Source organism: Dermacentor andersoni, chromosome 1 (genome assembly GCF_023375885.2).
Source record: "Dermacentor andersoni chromosome 1, qqDerAnde1_hic_scaffold, whole genome shotgun sequence".
NCBI lineage: Eukaryota > Metazoa > Arthropoda > Arachnida > Ixodida > Ixodidae > Dermacentor > Dermacentor andersoni.
In genome coordinates, this window is record NC_092814.1 from 408,946,484 (window position 1) to 408,964,742 (window position 18,259).

General features: G+C 46.0%; 1 protein-coding gene and 1 pseudogene across 2 annotated transcripts in view; one reads left to right on the top strand and one right to left on the bottom strand.

Moving 5' to 3' along the window:
- The window catches only part of LanB2 (laminin subunit gamma-1), a 335,820-nt gene that overhangs the window by 251,948 nt on the left and 65,613 nt on the right, over positions 1–18,259 (bottom strand). The gene's annotated exons all lie outside the window — the stretch shown is intronic.
- Positions 6,600–7,408, top strand: LOC140213096 (uncharacterized; annotated as a pseudogene).

Sequence of the window (18,259 nt, forward strand, 5' to 3'; positions counted from 1 at the left end):
ATCGGCATCGACGCCTACCATCGCAGAAGATATAAATGGGCTGCACCGTCGCCACCCCTTCAGTGGGCATGGGAGCAGCGATACGATGTGGTTCACAAACGCCTTTCGTTTTTTCATTCGTCAGGTTATTCCAGTCTCATCAAGCGTTCAAATGATATATTCCTCATTATGCTCCCTTGCCCACAAGTGCTGTTAGAAAATGTATGCCAGTGTTATTATGCGCTCAAATTGCTTTCGTCCGGAGGTGTTGAAATAAACCCTGGCCCTGGCCATAGAACTAGTACCAAGCCTCAAAACCCGACGCCCGAATCTGACAGTGGTGCCATACTCGCCCTTCTAGAGGATCTAAGAACCCGCTCAACAAATATTGAACAAGGGCAGGTCGAAATATTGAACTCAGTTAAGTCTATTACATGCAGTCAAGAGGAAGTAAACGTGAAAGTTACTGATATTTCAAACTGGCTTATAAATGTTGAGACCAAACTTGCTGGTTTCGAATCCGTCCGTCAGGACCTTAATGCTCTCAAGTCAACTGCTTGAAGAACTAGCAAAATAAAATTATTCATTAAGGGCCCCAATGAACGACCTTGAAGATAGATCCGGCAGAGATAACCTCTTATTTTTCGGTATATCTGAAGGCACCGAAACATGGTTGCAGTCAGAGGAAAAAATTGTGAATATAATACAGCAAAAAATGCCAATTACCCTTTCTAGTACCGATATCGCCCGGGCCCACCGAATCGGCATTTCAAAGTCTACGAAAACGCGGTCAATAATGGTGAAATTTTCCAACTACAAAACAAAGGAAATGCTATTAAATGCTCAGTCTAAACTCAAAGATTGAGATGTTTCCATGTCTGAAGATTTTAGTCCATCTACAAGAGATGCTAGAAAAGGACTGGTGGAATTTGCGAAGGCAACGGCGCCTAACACGAGCTTCAAACTGAGGCACGTAAGGTTATTCTTAAACAAGAAATGCTATACCTATTGTGCTGAAAGTGATAGCGTTTGTGAACAAACTAGCCTGTATGCTACTACTTCACGTGTTGATCCCAGTGCCGCAGGTGGTTCTGATGATTCGAGATAGCTGGCTGCGCGCCTTCGTCCGCGTGCGCAGCCGATCTCTGGAATTTCAGTGCTGTTCACAAATACACACAGTGTTGTTCGCAATCGCGGTGACCTTTCCTGTGCCACTGATACCACACCGGCCGACATTATTGTCCTAACGGAAACATGGCTGAACGATTCCGTTAGAAGCACGGAAATCCTCGCTACCCCAAAGTGGTATTCCATGTTTCGCTGTGATCGCGCAGTCGCACGTGGTGGCGGTGTTATGGTCGCTGTCTCTGATCATCTCGATAGCCTTCACATTGATATTCCTACGACACTTAGAGTTTTTATGTGTGCAGATCACGACTGAATATCAAAAACTTCTATTATGTGCATGCTACCGTTCGCCCTCTACTGGGATTGGTTTTTCCAGCGACCGTCATGACGCGCTGAGCGCTGTGTGTGCCAAATTTCCGAATATTCCTGCTTTTTTATTTGGGGATTTTAATTTCCCTAATATTAAATGGTCTAGCACTTCGTATACCATTATCAACTCTTCGTCACAATCGTCTAATTTTGTAAATCTTTGTTCCAACTTTTAACTCAGGTAATAACGCAGCCTACGAGGGTCACATCTTCAACATCCAATGTATTAGACTTGTTGCTAACAACGGCCCCTGATGCTGTTTCCAATATTATCTATTTATCAGGTATAAGCGATCATTCTTTATTACATGTGCTCCCGTCAGGGGAGCCGAAACGTCTTTTTCTTGTATTCATTCAGTGGTCGGTGTCCTTCTTTTTACCCTTCTTCTTTATTACATGTCATGTTGAACTTCCCTGCTCGGACGTCGCATAACAATATAAAAGTAATACATTATTATGCTAAAGGAAATTACACTGCAATCAATAAAACACTTGAAAGCTTCCTTGACGAATTTCTGGCTAACTTCAACGAAAGATCCTTAAATACCATTTGGCAACTTTTCAGAAATAAGCTTTGTGAATTGGTCGACTTGTATATTCCTCGAAAAAAGCTTTTAACTAACTGCCACTATCCATGGTACAACCGCTCATGAAAACGTCTGGCAAACAAAAAAAGGAGGCTTTTCCGCAAAGCTAAGTCTTCTGGAAAGCGTGAGCACTGGTCAGCACTAAAAAAAAACTGTTGCCAGTTACAAGAAATCTCTGAAGGAATCGAAGCACTACTACTTTAACATGACGTGGCCAACGTTTTTAACAAGCAATCCAAAAAATTTTGGAGTAATGTCAATAAACGACAGCAGTCACTTACACCCCTCGTTGACCATCAGTCAAACCCCATTTCAAGCACTGACGTCACTGAGATCCTTAACGAGACCTTTAGTGCAGCTTTTTCAAGTACCGTAACTGACATTACTGATGTTAGAGACTATGCATGTAAGATAAGCTTTCCAATGGACCCTGTCAGGTTTAGTTATGACGGAATCATCAACATAATAAACAATTTGAAAATCTCCTCTTCTTGCGGGCCTGATAACATTAACACGAAAGACCTGAAAAATACTAAAGTGTACTCCGCGATTTTTTTACTGAAGATATGTGAGCAATCGCTTGAAACAGGAGATATACCGCACGAATGGAAACTGGCTAAAGTGATTCCACTCCATAAATCTGGCGACAGGCATTCACCCTTCAATCATCGTCCGATATCATTAACTTCCATTTCATGTAAAATCATGGAGCATATAATATTTTCTCAATTATCTGGTTTTCTCGAATCATTTTCGTTTTTCACGCCTACACAACATGGTTTGAGGAAGCAGTTTTCCTGTGAAACACAGTTATTATCTTTCAGCAACGAGATTTATTCCATTCTTGATGAAGGTTCAGAGGTCGACGTCATCTTCATAGTTTTTTGCAGGGCTTTCGGTAAAGTGTCCCATAGACTGCTGTTGTATAAGCTTGCTCATCTTCATATCGACCCGAATGTTCTAGCATGGATTCGTTTTTATCTAATCGCTCGCAGTTTGTCCACGTTAATGGTCTTCAATCATCTTCAATGCCGGTTACGTCTGGGGTACCACAAGGATCTGTACTCGGACCCTTTTTATTCCTTGTGTACGTTATTGATCTGCCTAACAATATAAAATATTCTATCAAACTCTTTGCAGATGATTGCATACTATACCGTGAAATTAAAAACACTGATGTCCACTTATTCCAAGCAGATCTTAATTGCGTTACTGACTGGTGTACTAAATGGAAAATGATTTTAAACGCATCAAAATGCAAATCCATGCGCTTTTCACGTCAAGGCGTCTCGCCACCAGCCTCTTACAGCATCAACAATGCTTCGTTAGCCCCGGTTACCTCGTATAAATAGTGTACAGTGCTCACGGATTGAAATAGGACACGGAGCATTTAGTACAACCGTACATATGTGCAAAGTACGCGAGACCACCATGTCATGTCGCTAGGAATTTGGTCACCAAAGGTGACGAGGACTCCGATGTAAGTGTACGCGCCAGACTTACGTCGATGTGACACAAACTGCAGCCGGTTGAAGCGACAGTATGTGGATTACTTAGCCCTAAATTGACGCGTTTCATTCCGTGAGCACTGTACATCTGACATCAAATTTATCCTGGAACCAGTATATCATCTACATTACTGGAAACGCGAACCGCATGCTCGGTTACATAAAAAGACACTTTTCTAATACGCCCATTTCAGTCAAACTCCTTTATAAAACACTGATTCGTTCAAAGCTTGAATACGCCGCGTCGATATGGGACTCCCAAGCTGAGTCACTTATATCTGTGTTGGAAGCTGCTCAGAACCGTGCCGCTCGTTTTATCCTTCACAACTATGACCGCACATCAAGTGTCACACTAATGAAAAACACTTTGTCACTACCATTACTTTCATTGCGCAGGGAAATTTCACGACTCTGTCTTCTTTTTAAGATCTACAATCTGAATCCTGTTTTGAAAAACGCTTTGCTCCTTACACCCACCTATGTTTCATCGCGCATTGACCATCCACGCAAAGTGGGCGTTCCACCTTGTCACACTACCGCGCGCTTAACTTCTTTCATTCCCACTGCGTCATTCGAGTGGAATCACTTGCCAGCAGATGTGGCACTCGCCGACGATCTCGAGCATTTTAAGATTAAGTGTCTGCATTTCTTCTTCATGACATGTGTGCCCTTCGTTTCGTGGTCCCTCACGAACTCTGTGTTGCCGATTTCTCGTTTGCCTTGTTAGTTCCTGTTTTCTTCTCTCGTTTCTTTAGCTTTCCATGGATGTGCACAACTGCTGAAATCTGTAAATCTGTAAAACTCAGTGCAGTGAGCTATGTAATGCTATGTATGCAATGCTATGCTATAATGCAATGATATGCAATGCTGTGACTCATGAATATATTTACAATTCTTGTTATCTGTGTTATTGTATGTCTTGTTCAACTCCCCTCAATAATGCCCGCAGGGCCGTGAGGGTATTTGAAATAAATAAATAAATAGCACGCGTATACGCACATGCGGCGCGCCATTTTCAATTAGGCCATAGCGTTGCCTAAAAAAAAATTACTGCGGAGAACGCCACGGCCGTTACGATTGCCCCTCTACAATGCTAATGCTAGTTAGAAATTGGATTTATCTAATCTTCGTGCTTCTGGCTTCAGACGTATGCTTGCGGTCTTACTTATTACCCTTTACATTTATAACTCTGCAAGCACTCTCATTTTTGCAAACGCAGGAAGGCAATGAATTCTACCCACACGAGTAATTGTTCTGAAATGTTGAATTTATGACAAAATGTTTTACTCAGTACAATAAATTTTGTCATAAGTAATTAGAAGCAGGTTCTCCTAGCGTAGCAGTGGCCACTGTGGCTGAACACCTAAAGAAATCGGTTTCGAGGGGGACGGACGTGATTACAGAAAGCAGTAATAGCAAAAAAGAGTAGCGGCTTTTCCGTACATTCATAAAGTATCGCACAGGCTTAAAAAAGTTGCAAGTAGATATGATGTTAATGATGCTTTCACTGCTCCTAATAAGCTAGGTCAGATAAGCACTGCCGTGCAGAGGAAAAAAAGAGCAGGCAAAAGGCCGAAAAAGAACAGATATGTCATATTTGTCCAGTGAAGCACAATAAGAATAACAGTTTTACTGACTGTCGTATGGGTGTGGTTTATAAAGTTTCCTTTAGTTGTGGCCAGTTCTACGTAGGGCAAACGGGGCGGCGTATCAATCAGAGGCTAATGGAACATAAAAGGTCGTTAACCGGTGGATCGCCTTCTAATCTTTCCCTACATTGCCAAGATTGTAACTGCACGCCAGAGTTAGATGAATGCGCGATATCGTACAGGCACAAGAATAAAGATACGCGTGCTATGGTAGAGGTATGGCATATCCATAATGGTGGGAGGGCGTGTGTGAGTCAGCCTTCGATTACTTTCCATAAGGAAGAGATTAAGTGCCTTAACTCTCACGTACACCGGCACATGTGCCCGACTGACGCGTGATGATGCCATTCCGGAGCTTGCGCAGATGAGTTTTGTCTTTTCTTCTTTTCGCCTGAGTGCTCCCTTCAGTTGATAGTCGGCGTTCGTGTTGTCCACTTCTCTTGTGTCCTGTCTGTATGCCTCACCTTTTTTGCATGACGACCTTGTACCACGTTGAAATAACGCGACAGGCCGTAACGGAGCAGGTTGTAACGTTCTTCGCCAAAGAAAAAAAAATCTGAGTTCACCTAAGCACTCCTCAGAAGTTGTAAATGCGAAAGCATTAATGCCCAATTCAATGCCGCCGCTGAGCGGTCCTTTGAGTTACGAACTCCTCGCGGACAAGCGAGTGCTTGGCCAGCGCTTCCTAGATAGCAGAAGGCCGGTGCACTTCGAACCGTTACGTTAGGCGAAGTTTGAACGAAAGCGAGAGATTGCGCGTTCAAGGAATGCACGGATAACACAGGCTTCTGAGAGCGATGGTGACGTGGCGCCGCGGCGATGCCCCTCACCCAACACTGCGCGCCAGCAGGCGTTCCCTTTTGTCTGCTGCGCCGAGGAGCGCACGTGTCGTGGAGTCGCAGCCAATGGTAATTGAGGTGTCGTTTCACTGCTACAGACGCCGGATTTTTCATTTACTGGGCCATGCAATTTCGCATCAATGGGGCACGTCACCGCATCAAACGTGGTCATGCCAACACCGCTCTCTGTGCAGGCTGTCCTGATATGGACCGTCTCGATGCTGCCGTTTTGCTTCGCTGGCTTGCTGATACCCGATCAACACCGCCCCATCAGGCCACTCCACCTCCCGCCTCTGATTCAGGACGTCGCAGAAGCTAGCGCTTTCCCGCTTTTTCCGCCTGGAATGAGCCTTTCATCTGGCAACCGGCAGCAACGGAATGCCTACTTAATCCACGTCTGCACCGGCTCGACTTGGGGCACGTCACGCATGAAACGCGGTCATGCCAACACCGCTCTCTGTGCAGGTTTGTTATTTACCGCATGCTTGTTGCACCCGTACAAGCAACCCCTTTTTATTTGCGGTGTCGTGCCCACTTGAGTATATCGATTCTTGCCGCAAATTGATGTACCAAAGTTGCTTACACTGCATCAATGCTTATGTTGTTCACCTCTTGCTTGTCCTCTCCGGCGACGTTGAACTGAACCCAGGACCCGCGACCCTAGAATCAATCGCTGAGGCGATATCACGTCTTGAACAATCGCAGAACACTGTACTCACTGAGCTTTCAAACATACGTAGTGCTCAGACTAGCATCGAAATTCACGTCAGCACTCTTTCCCTGAGGGTTGATACTTTAGAAAATATAGTACACACAGGTCAAGCAGGCGGAAAAACTTCAGAACCAGGCTGGAACGATGAAGTTACCAGGCTTTCCTCCAAGATTAGAAACCTCACAGAGAAGTGCAACGACGCAGAAAATCGGTTGCGCAGGTCGAACTTGATCTTCTTTGGTATCACGGATGCGGCCAGTGAAACCTGGGAGCAATCGGAGGAGCTTGTAATCTCTTTCTGCTCGGAGCATCTTGGTGTGTCGATAAATGCTGATGATATAGAACGTGCGCATCGAATGGGCCGCTTCCAAGAATCAAAAAACCGCCCAATCATTGTCAAACTGGCACATTTTAAGGTGAAGTCAAAATTCTGACAGCAGGGCCGAAGCTGAAGGAATCAAAATTTTCTGTTCGTGAAGACTATTCTGCGCATGTTCGGTTAGCCCGGAAAAAGTTGTACTCTTTTGGTAAGGAAAGGGACGCCACGTTCAAAATACGTTACGACAAACTGTTGATCGACAAAAAACAATACATATATGACGCCAATACGGATCGCGTAATCGAACTTTCGTCATAGCGATCACCACCCGCTTCCAAGGTTCCTTATAAACAGCTAGCTCAGCCTTCGCATAGCTCACACGTCACTCCATCTTATCGTAAAATGGCTGTCATGTTCACGAACGTTCGCAGCTACTTACCAAAGAAGGAAGCTGTGGAAGCGCTTCTTGATGATAATTGCTCGGATATTGCGGTCCTTATCGAGTCGTGGCTTACCGCAGATATTCAGGACAGCGAGCTGCTCGAGGCTAGTAGAACGTTTAGTGTCTACAGACTTGACAGAGCTGGCCGAAGAGGAGGTGGTGTCCTGATTCTCGTTAAATCAACGGTAGTCTCACACTTGGTGCCCGTCCAAAGCAGCCTTGAACTACTATGTATTAACCTGTCCCTTAAATTTGGTAACGCCTTGCTTATCGCCTGCTACCGTCCGCCAGATTTACATTGCTATTTTGTTGATGAGCTGTATTCTGTCCTTTTCCACCTCCAAACCCGCTTTCCGCGAGCAAACTTGATCCTATGCGGAGACTTTAATTATCCGGATATAGACTGGGAACTGTTGTCAGCATCTTCTCGTCAGTCGAAGAAATTTATTGACTTAATTCTCACCTTTAATCTGTTCTAGTCTGTTAGAATCCCAACCCGTGGTACCAACATCCTTGATCTAGTATTTGTCTCAAAGCCTGAGTTATGTCAGTCTCTCTCGTGTACTAGTGGTCGCCTTAGTGATCACAAACTAATATTTTTTAATTTGGCTATTCCCATTTCCACCCGCATGCCATCTTTAAAATATATTCGCGACTATAACAAAGCCGACTATGCACAAATTAACCTTAAACTGGAGGCGTTTCTTTATCATTTTAGTAAAACTGCTCACAACCGAACCGTTAATAGTAACTGGTTACTTTACAAGCAAAAAATACTTTCGCTCATGGAAACATATGTCCCGCTCATCTGTATTCGCGGAGATGCTGATAAGCACTGGTTTTCTAACGGCCTTCGACGGTTGCTAAGGAAAAAAAAACTTTTCCGAGCTGCCAAAAATTCTGCCTCTGCTTCAAAATGGGACAAGTACTTTGAATGCCTCCGAGGTTATACAAATCTTTTAAGGCATTCCAAGAAGAAATTTTTCCATAAAGACTTGCATAACATCATTCGGAATAACCCTAAAAAGTTCTGGAATATACTGTTGCCAAACCGAAACTCGCCTCAAAATATAATCTTGCACGACCAAGATGGCTCGCACGTCGCCGCATATCACTGCGCAGACGTCATGAACACTTACTTTTCTTCAGTTTTTACTCGGGAACCAGTGCTAAACGTACCCAGCTATCCCAGTCATAATTTCAGCCAGATGCCTCCAATTTCCATTTCAGTCGAAGGCATAGCTAAACTCATTGATAACTTGAAGCCATCAAGCGCTCCCGGGCCGGATGACATAACTACCAAGATACTAAAGGTACAAGAGATATTTCATGCCAGATATTACAAATAATATTTAGTCAATCACTTTCAAGTTCAGCAATTCCAAATGACTGGACATTAAGTAAGGTTGTCCCGGTTTTCAAGGCTGGTGACCGCTCCGATCCATCAAACTATTGACCAATTTCATTAACATGTATTGCTTGTAAAATGCTGGAACACATCATATACTCACAAGTCCACTCTCACCTGGACAGGAACTCCTTCCTTTTTACCAAACAACATGAATTCTGCTCTGGATTTTCGTGCGATACCCAGCTTTTCGAGTTTACTACCGACCTTCACCTGAACTTAGATTCATCTTTTCAAACTGATATCATCTACCTGGATTTCTCTAAGGCCGTTGACCGGGTTCCACATCAACGTCTTATGGCTAAACTCTCCTCTCTCTCTCTAGATCCCTTAATATTGTCATGGATTTCTTGTTTCCTCTCAGACCGCACCCAGTTTACTGTTATCGGCAACCACCGCTCCAAAACCTCCAAAGTCATTTCAGGCGTACCCCAAGGCTCTGTCCTTGGACCACTCTTATTTTTAGTCTTTATCAACGACCTTCCTGCAAATACCTCCTCCACAATTCGCCTTTTCGCTGACGATTGCGTTCTTTATCGTCGCATAACTGCCACCTCTGACCAGAGACTCCTCCAGAAAGACCTTGATATAATAGAAACTTGGTGCACCACCTAGCTGGCTGATGAATCTAAACATATCCAAATGCAAGAGCATGCAAGTATCTCGAAAGCTTTCCACCTTTAACTTTTCATACTCGTTAAACTCCACTGCCATATCACGTGTTGAATCGTACCGATACTTAGGTGTTGTTATCACCGACAAACTCAACTGGTCTGAACACATCACGAAATTAGTGGCAGAGACATCCAAAACACTTGGTTTCATTACCCGTGCCCTTTCTTTATCCCCCAGTTATATCAGAAAACTCGCCTATGAGGCGTACGTTAGGCCGAAACTTGAATATGCCAGCGCAATATGGAGTCCTCACCAGCAATATCTAATTGAATCACTTGAAAGCATTCAGAATCGGGCGGCTCGCTTCATCGTTTCCGAATATAATAGACGGGTTAGCATTAGTGCCATTAAATCATCCATTAATCTTGAATCGTTAGCTCATCGAAGGAAGATTTCACGGCTATGCCTGTTTCAAAATCTATAGTATAATCGCCCTGACCTGAGAACCTCCCTTCTAGTGCCACCTGTACGGACATCACGTCGTCTTTTCAATTCTGTGAGTGTACAACGCATAACTGGTTCGACAAACACATTTAATAAGTCTTTCTTACCATTGGCGATTGAAGAATGGAACTCGATTCCAGAACCATTAGTCAATGAACGTGACAACTCAAAATTCAGGCAGCTAATATCGGCTCACTTTGCCAAATAATCTCGTAATCGGTAAACATTTCCTGCTTTTCTCATATATCCAACGCGTATTTCACTTTGTGGCTCTTCCCTAAGATGGGACATAACATATATGTCACATTTTCTGCTTTGACTTGTGTGTGTGTATATGTATGTGTATTGAATTGTATTTTGTATTGAATTGAATGTTGTATTGAACTGAATTTTATATTGAATTGTATTGTAACCTTTTTTCTCAATTGCAAACATATGCGGAGATCAACTGCATGGGTGTTATTTTCGTCTTTTTTTTTTCGTCTTTGCCTTCAACCACGGTTCCATAACAATGTATAACGTTGCTTTGCCTGTCTGCCTTTTTATTTCGCTTTATAATTTTATGACCATGTGAATACTTCTCGTTAACCCCCCCCCCCCCCACTTATGTAATGCCCAATCCAGGGCCCTTAAGGGATAATAAATGATGATGATCAATCTTTATGCCGTTCCCGTGACACCATTCTCGGCGCCGCTGTCGCCATCTAGCTGCTGCCGTCAACTCACTTTACACACACAATAGAGCGTTTTAGAATAGGGGCCCCATACGTTTGGTGCCCCAAGCGAAATTGCGTCGAAGTCACTGCGCATGCGCGAGACGCTTGGGTGTTGCGTCGGGCACGCTATTTCGCTCATTTACCGGGAGCCCCAAAAGCTGCCTCAAAAGATTTGCGTAAACAAACAAGGCGGCACCCATCGAAACGACGGCTCTAACCTAGCACCAAGCTGGGCTCGATTCGTGGTGACGCGTGAAATTCGCAAGCTAGGAGAAGTGACAGCGGTTATCACTTTCTTTCATCTAGCGTGTGTTATAAAGATTGATTCATTAGGCGCCGCTGATTCCAAATTCGATTGTGCATTTCATGGCTCGTGGGCCTAATGCGGCTTAGCTTGGCTGGTGAAGGCACGTAAAGTTGGTTACTCAAAACTAAGCGTAACTAATTGTTCGCTACTTATAGAATAACCTCTAAATTGTTATAACGCTAAAAGACGCTAAAACACGAATAACGCTAAAGCACGAAAGTCAAAATTACTATTCTGATCTTAATATGGTATATTTCATTCAATTATTTCTAATAGGTTTTCTTTGACGCTGTAGTAGCGCTGTAAGCGCAACACGCTATCCGCAAACGCAAAGGCCTATTCTAAAACTTTTCACTTCTGCGTGCCCCAACGCTAACACCCGAAAAGCTCTTTGGGGCCCCAAACTATTGGGGCCCCTATTCTAAAACGCTCTAATTTCTCGCCTTATACGAACGCGCTGGTCCATCTGCCAATTCACTGTAGAAATTCAAACTATGCTGGATAGAAAGTTACGCGCAAAGTGCTTCGCATGACAGCGATAACTGTCACGATGGTTCGGATCTGTCCAATTCAAAGCGACGCCTTTGAGGCGCACCCTACCGGCATATGCCAATAGCTGAAACACGCAACAGCGCTCAAATCAAGGTCGCTTCCATAACGAATCGCTTTGAATGCATCTATACTATACTTCACAAGAGCCGCTGGTCGGCTCTGTTCTCTGCCTTCTTTCTCGGGGTTACGTGCGTCCGTCCAGTCGGTTTTTTGAGGAACAAGGTGGACCGGTACTTCAGAGACTGCAATAGTACACTGGGCTGATGCAGGAGTATTGGGCCCATCAGGAAGATTGTGTAATTCAAGGTCGCGTGGATCACGTCTGTGTATACCGTGGTGGGGGTTTCCGCGTCTTGGTGATTTGCCGGACAAGCACACAATCGCTATGCCGCAAAACGCAATGTAGAATATCAACAGTTTTATAACATTTATTTATCGGTTTCACAAAAGCTTCGCTTCACGTATAGATTCCAAAATGTGCGTTGGACCTCTGTAATTGTTTTATTGATCGTGTTCCAGTCAATATCTCTTCGTTTCCTCGTCTCTTTTCTCTCCAAATTCCGCGCTTAATCTCCGCGGTGAGTTCGCGCAACCAACTTGAGAAACTGCAGAAGCCATTGCTTTTATACGTACGTTCGTTCTGTCTAAATTTAACTTTCCTCATACCAATGGTTTCGCCTTTATACAAGTCGGTGCGTTCTGTACGTAAGAATTAAACGATTTAAACTTGTTGGTTTCTTTTAGTCAATTTCATCATATTACCCCCTCAAATTCTCTTTGCTCACACCATCAGAATCCTGGTCGGGTCCCGACAACCGGCATCCGCCAATTTATGAAATCACCAACATCATCATCATCGTCGTTGTCGTCGTTATCGGCATGGAATGGAATGGAATGAACAGGAATGGAACAGTTTGCCGGCGTCTGTTTTGCAGTCAAGTAGCATTGCAATCTCTGAGGAACGCGTTAAAAACCTTTCATGAAATTGAATCTTAGTAGTGTCGTGCAAATGTTGTCACACTATTCTAGAAACAAACACAATAGTCTTTCATTTATGCTGCTTCCGATATCACTGTCACAATGTTACAAACATGTATTTCTTAGCCAAAATATTGTATTTGTATTTGGTTATTTGTTTTGCATTGTATTTCCAACATTCATTACTTCATGTCCTATTTACGTTTGTAAGGTGTTTACATATTTTACGCTATGTGCAAACTTCGTGTACTCGCCCTGTTATGGCCAAGACGGCCAACAGTATTTGCAAATAAAAAAAAATAATCGCTACTACAGCATCATAATCATTATCTGATTGTCCTGCCTTCGCAAAAACGTCTACGCGCAAGTATGCATGCCCCGTCTGTGAAACCGGCGAGATTATGTGTGTCGCCGCGAGGCAAACGAACGCCCGAGAAGGAAGGCGCCTGGAGAATCGCGCGCTGGGAAAGTACGCAGTGCGCACGCCAACGCCACGAAAGCAGCGCCAGGAAAGGTGGCGTTGAGCGAAGCGTCGGGGAGGAGGAGGGTAGGCGGAGGCGCGCTGGGTTGGCCTTCTCTGGCATTTGCTACGGGTTCTGTGAGCGCTATGGGGTTCGTCTTGTAATTGAGAGGCCGAGCGAGAAGGACAGAGCAGCGACGGCAGGCCGAGCGTGAGTCGACCGACCTCGAAGTCACCGCCAAGCGCCGGGTGCTAGCTGAACGAGTCAGCCGCGGGCTTGGCATGCCTGGGAGACTCCAGAAGAGGAAGAAGGGGATAAGTGCAAATGGTACATTACCAGGCCAATAGCTTAAAATAATAAAGGCTAAGCATTTACTTACATTGCCCTACCATCTTTCCTAATGGCTCTTTACACTTTGAAAAAATCGAAAAATGGACGTAAAATATACAAAACACAGCCTCGGAAAGAACCGCCACACTTGCACGCAACCAAAGCATTTTTAAAACATTTTACGCGCAATGTACAAAAAGGGCACCATACGCTTGCGCGTAACCTGCGTTCACAAAGTGAAACATCACTGTAACTTTGTCACATTACTTCTTAAAACCACCACGTCTGCCCATTTCCATTGTCTCCAAATTTATTGTCCCTTAAATGCAGGCACTGGGCCCGTTCATTACGCGCCACTGCAAATTAATTGAAGCACCTAGGAGGCAGTTCTTGCGACAGGGGTATCCTACGAGCTGCACTTACGTTCGTGTATGTAACCGCAGTCATGGAGGCATTACGGCATCGGGGTGTAGATGGGCCGTATGTAAAAATACTGAAAGATATCTATAGCGGCTCCACTGCCCACGTAGTCGATCCTCCATAAAGAAAGCAACGAAATCCCAATAAAGAAAGGCGTCAGGCAGGGAGATACGATCTCTCCAATGCTATCACAGCGTGCTAACCGGAGGTATTCAGAAACATGGATTGGGATGAATTGGGGATAATAGTTAATAGTACGGGGCAGAAACCTGGAGGCTTACGAAAAGGGTTCTATTTAAATTGAGGACGGCGCAACGAACTATGGAAAGAAGAATGATGGGTGTAGCGTTAAGGGATAAGAAAAGAGCAGATTGGGTGAGGGAACAAACGCGAGTTAATGAGATCTTAGTTGAAATTAAGAAAAAGAAATGGACATGGGCAGGATATGTAATGAGGAGGGAAGATAACTGATGGTAATTAAGGGTTACGGACTGGATTCCAAGAGAAGGGAAGCGTAGCAGGGGGTGGCAGAAAGTTAGGTGGGTGGATGAGATTAGGAAGTTTGCAGGGACAACATGGCCACAATTAGCACATGACCGGGGTAGTTGGAGAAGTATGGGAGAGGCCTTTGCCCTTCAGTGGGCGTAACCAGGCTGCTGCTGCTGATGATGATGTAACCGCTGTGAGTGTATGTACTATTCCATCAATATGCAGACGCCAAACAGCTCGGAAAAGTCATTCCACTAAGCCGTCAGTTTCTCACGTGAGGCAGCAGCGTCTTCACAGGACGTCGGGAACTTCTCATCTGCCTCCCAATTAGCGCCTTCTATAGAAGCTCGCCATCGTACAGCGGCTGACGCGATAGCGGGCCGCCAGAGGAGGACGTTAGGGTCACACGCCCCGCGGCAGACACGCGTTGCGGGGGAGCTCTTTTGGTTGCTTCATACAGCGTGGGAGTCACGTAACAGGGCGAAATGCGATATCGTTATCGCTGCAGCCGTTGGTATCATGAACCCGCGCGGTACATAGCACACGCAGAGTGATCATTCATGAAGTCTGCCTGGTGCACAAGTGCAGCGGGGATGCTTTTAATTACCACAAATGTCGATCACACATTGTGATAACAGAGCGACGTGACTGAGTTGGCTATCTTGTGCGCATGTCTTCCGTGTTAAACCCGTCGCGCGTGTGCCGATAAGCGATACATCGCGCTTACATAAACCCTTGTTTTTTGTGCAATAAAGGAATCTTGCAAAAGCTGCTGCTGCGTCCACATCGGTTATTACACACATGTAACGCAAATATTGAAAATATTTTTCACCACTAGTTTATGAGAAAGAAAGCCGAATACTGCCCCAACTCGAAGTTATCAAACCATCTCGGCGAAGTCTTATGCACAGCATATTGTCATAGGTCTTATTTAACGGTTATTTGATTGGTATACTATATGAAAATACTTTTTGTCGATACATAAGCCCCCCGTTTAAAACTGCCTATATTACGACAACGCTTTTTGTCCCTATAGGAGCGCCCATGTTAATATCCTCCTAAACGTACGGCAGCGAATACAGTATGCTGTCACGGTGACACTGCTGCGCCGTCGTACGACGTCAGCGTCGGCTCTGCTGTTGGGTGGCCGCCAGTGCTGTTGGCGTCGTATTTCCAGGCCTCGAGGTGGCGATTCTCGGGCGCTCTGAGCAGGCTTCCCGCCGGTCGCTTCCTTTTGAACACCTCGTTTCTCAAAGCTGGCTCTGGTCTTGTTTGAGTAGAACGCAACCGCAATCGGCCAGGAATCCGGTGGCGGTAGCCGTTCACTCGGCGACCACGAACTCAACTGCGACGGCGACGTGAGCAACGGCAGCGTCCGAGGCTCCACGAGTGCCATGCCATAGAAACAGCTGCTAAACGGCCTTAAATACTTGCCCCGCGACAGTGAGACAGTGAGTCAGGCGGAAGCAAGAAGGAATACGCTGTAGTTATATATTCCCTCAAGCTTGCATGCCTGCGACACTTTCGACCTAGATGTTCAGGTTGTGCTGTTCTTGCTTTTCCGCGTCGTGTTTCGCGCGAGGAACAGCTCTCGGGCCTGCTTCTTCCCGACGGCGGAAAACAAGGCGGGCATCTCGTCTCCGGTACCAAGTGGGCCGGGACCAGCGCCATCTGCTGCGCCGCCGGTGGCGTTGGATGGCGAGTCCAGTAGGCTTGATTATCCAACCGTGGTCGTCTCGCGCTGGATGCCGACGTCTTGAAGGATAGCACTCCTGCCGGTGCCTTCTTTTCCAGCACCAAGGGATTAACAGAAGGCAGAATCATCGAAATCCCCGCTGGTTGTCTCGAAAGATGCTCTCCTGCACCTGACTGCAAGAGCCGAAGACGATGGTGTTGTGCCCGGCGGCCCTTCAGAGCGGGGGATGCCACCCCGGTGACACGCAGTTGTCACGCCTCATCGTTCACTTCAAGGCGGCTCGGTTGTGGTGCCCCGCAGTCTTTCTGAGCGGGGTATGCCACCCCGGCGACATCAAGTTGTCATGCCTCATTGTTCACTTCAGCAAGGGTTGTACGGTAGCGCGATTAAAAGACGGGACAAAAGAAGACCCATATGGACACACAATTAGCGCTGTGTGTGTCCATGTGTGTTTTCTTTTGTCCCGGCTTTTAATCGCGCTACCGTAGAGCCCTTGAAGATGCATTACCAACAAGCCCACATTGCAACCCTCGTTCACTTCAAGGCGGCTCGCTTGAAGATAACACCGTCGGCTCTCCTAACCGTCACGAAGAGCCCATCAACGCCATTATGGTCGGCCGTTCACTCTGCGACAAAACTCCGGTCACGGACAAAGCAATTATGGGAAACGAGCCGACAGCCTCGTCAAATGGGATGTTGAACGTCCACGCCGGAGATGAGGTCCGTGCAAGGCTACGATTCTTCATACCTGTCAGCCGCACAAATTGGCACGACCACGCCGGAGACGGAGTCAGAGTACGATCCCAGTTCCCCTGTTTGTGCCCAGTTATGTGCATGTGTTTCGACACAACTCCCGTCGGAGGAAGAAGACGAAGTGATTCTTTGATAGAACGTTCGTACTTTTGTCTCCGCGCTTCGCTTTGTTTCCCTGCATTTCTGGGAGCTGCCACTCCCTTCTTGAGGCAATGGATGAAGAGATCTCCGAGGATTTTCCTGATGCGCAGCCGTCAGGTCGGATAGCGTCCAGGAAACGTGGAAGTGCGTGAAGCGATACAGGCAGCGAGGCCACTGAGTTATGTTCGGACAGCTACGACTCGTCGGCCGATGACTTCCAGGTCGTGATGAGTAGATCAGAAAAAAGAAGACTACTGCAGGCATCTTCGTCACCAAGTGTGTCTACCGTGAAGAGTGCACCGCTGCGCTGGCCGCACACTGTGCTCTTTATGCCCGTGAACCCGGCGACCAATTTGCGGCTTCACAACAGGCAAGTCCTCTCTTCGGTACTCGAGAGAATCGCACCAAATGAGATTAAATACGTGCGAATAAACTAGCGGAAAAATGTCCTGGCAGTTGATGTGCTACATCGCAGCGCCCTACAAGGCGTATACGTAATATAACTGAGATCGACAATGTAAAGGTGCGATCAATAATCCCTACAGGCGGCGATGATACTGCGGGCGTCATTTATGACCTCGACATTGCCATCCCGATTGACGACTTGCCAATATTGATCAAGCCAACGACAGAAGGCACTTTCATTATGAGGATTTTCAGACTGGGAAAAACATGCTGTGTGAAGACTACGTTTAAAGGAGACCGCCTTCATTCCCACGTCAAAGTAGGTCATGTCCGCCATCCAGTACGACCATTGGCACCGAAGCACCTCCAGTGTTTCAATTGCTGCAAAATTGGCTGCCTAAAGGGTGTCTGCGTGAACAACGTCGTGTGCCCGCGGTGCTCTAAGTCCCATCCAGAAGACGCCTGCAGCACAGATGCTCTAAAGTGCCCTAACTGCAGTGGTCCTCAGAAGGCCTCATCAAAGGATTGCCCGCGGGTGCGGAAGGAATTCGCCATGCTAAGATGGATGGTGTGGGACGATTCAACGCATCGAGTGGCTGCTGCCGCTGTTCCGCGACGTCGGCATCGACATCGAAAACGTTCACGAAATTCCGCAACTGCGGATAGGAACACGCCTCTTCCGTCAGAAGGATTGCCGCATCAACGCATAGTGCCACCAAGAAAAATACAAGGATAGTGAACAAAGCGGAAAGGCTCGCCCGTCCTGAAGAATAGCCTGAGCTACCGAGGACACAACTCTCTGCTAAGTTACCTCTCAACGCACCGACTTCGACGCTTCAGCGACTGTTGAAGCGACGCTGGCTGATGATCTCCAGGTTATCAACATTATGCGGTCGCTCATGACTGCCATTCCCGTTATACTTACCACCATGAAATCTTCGTCTGCGCAAAG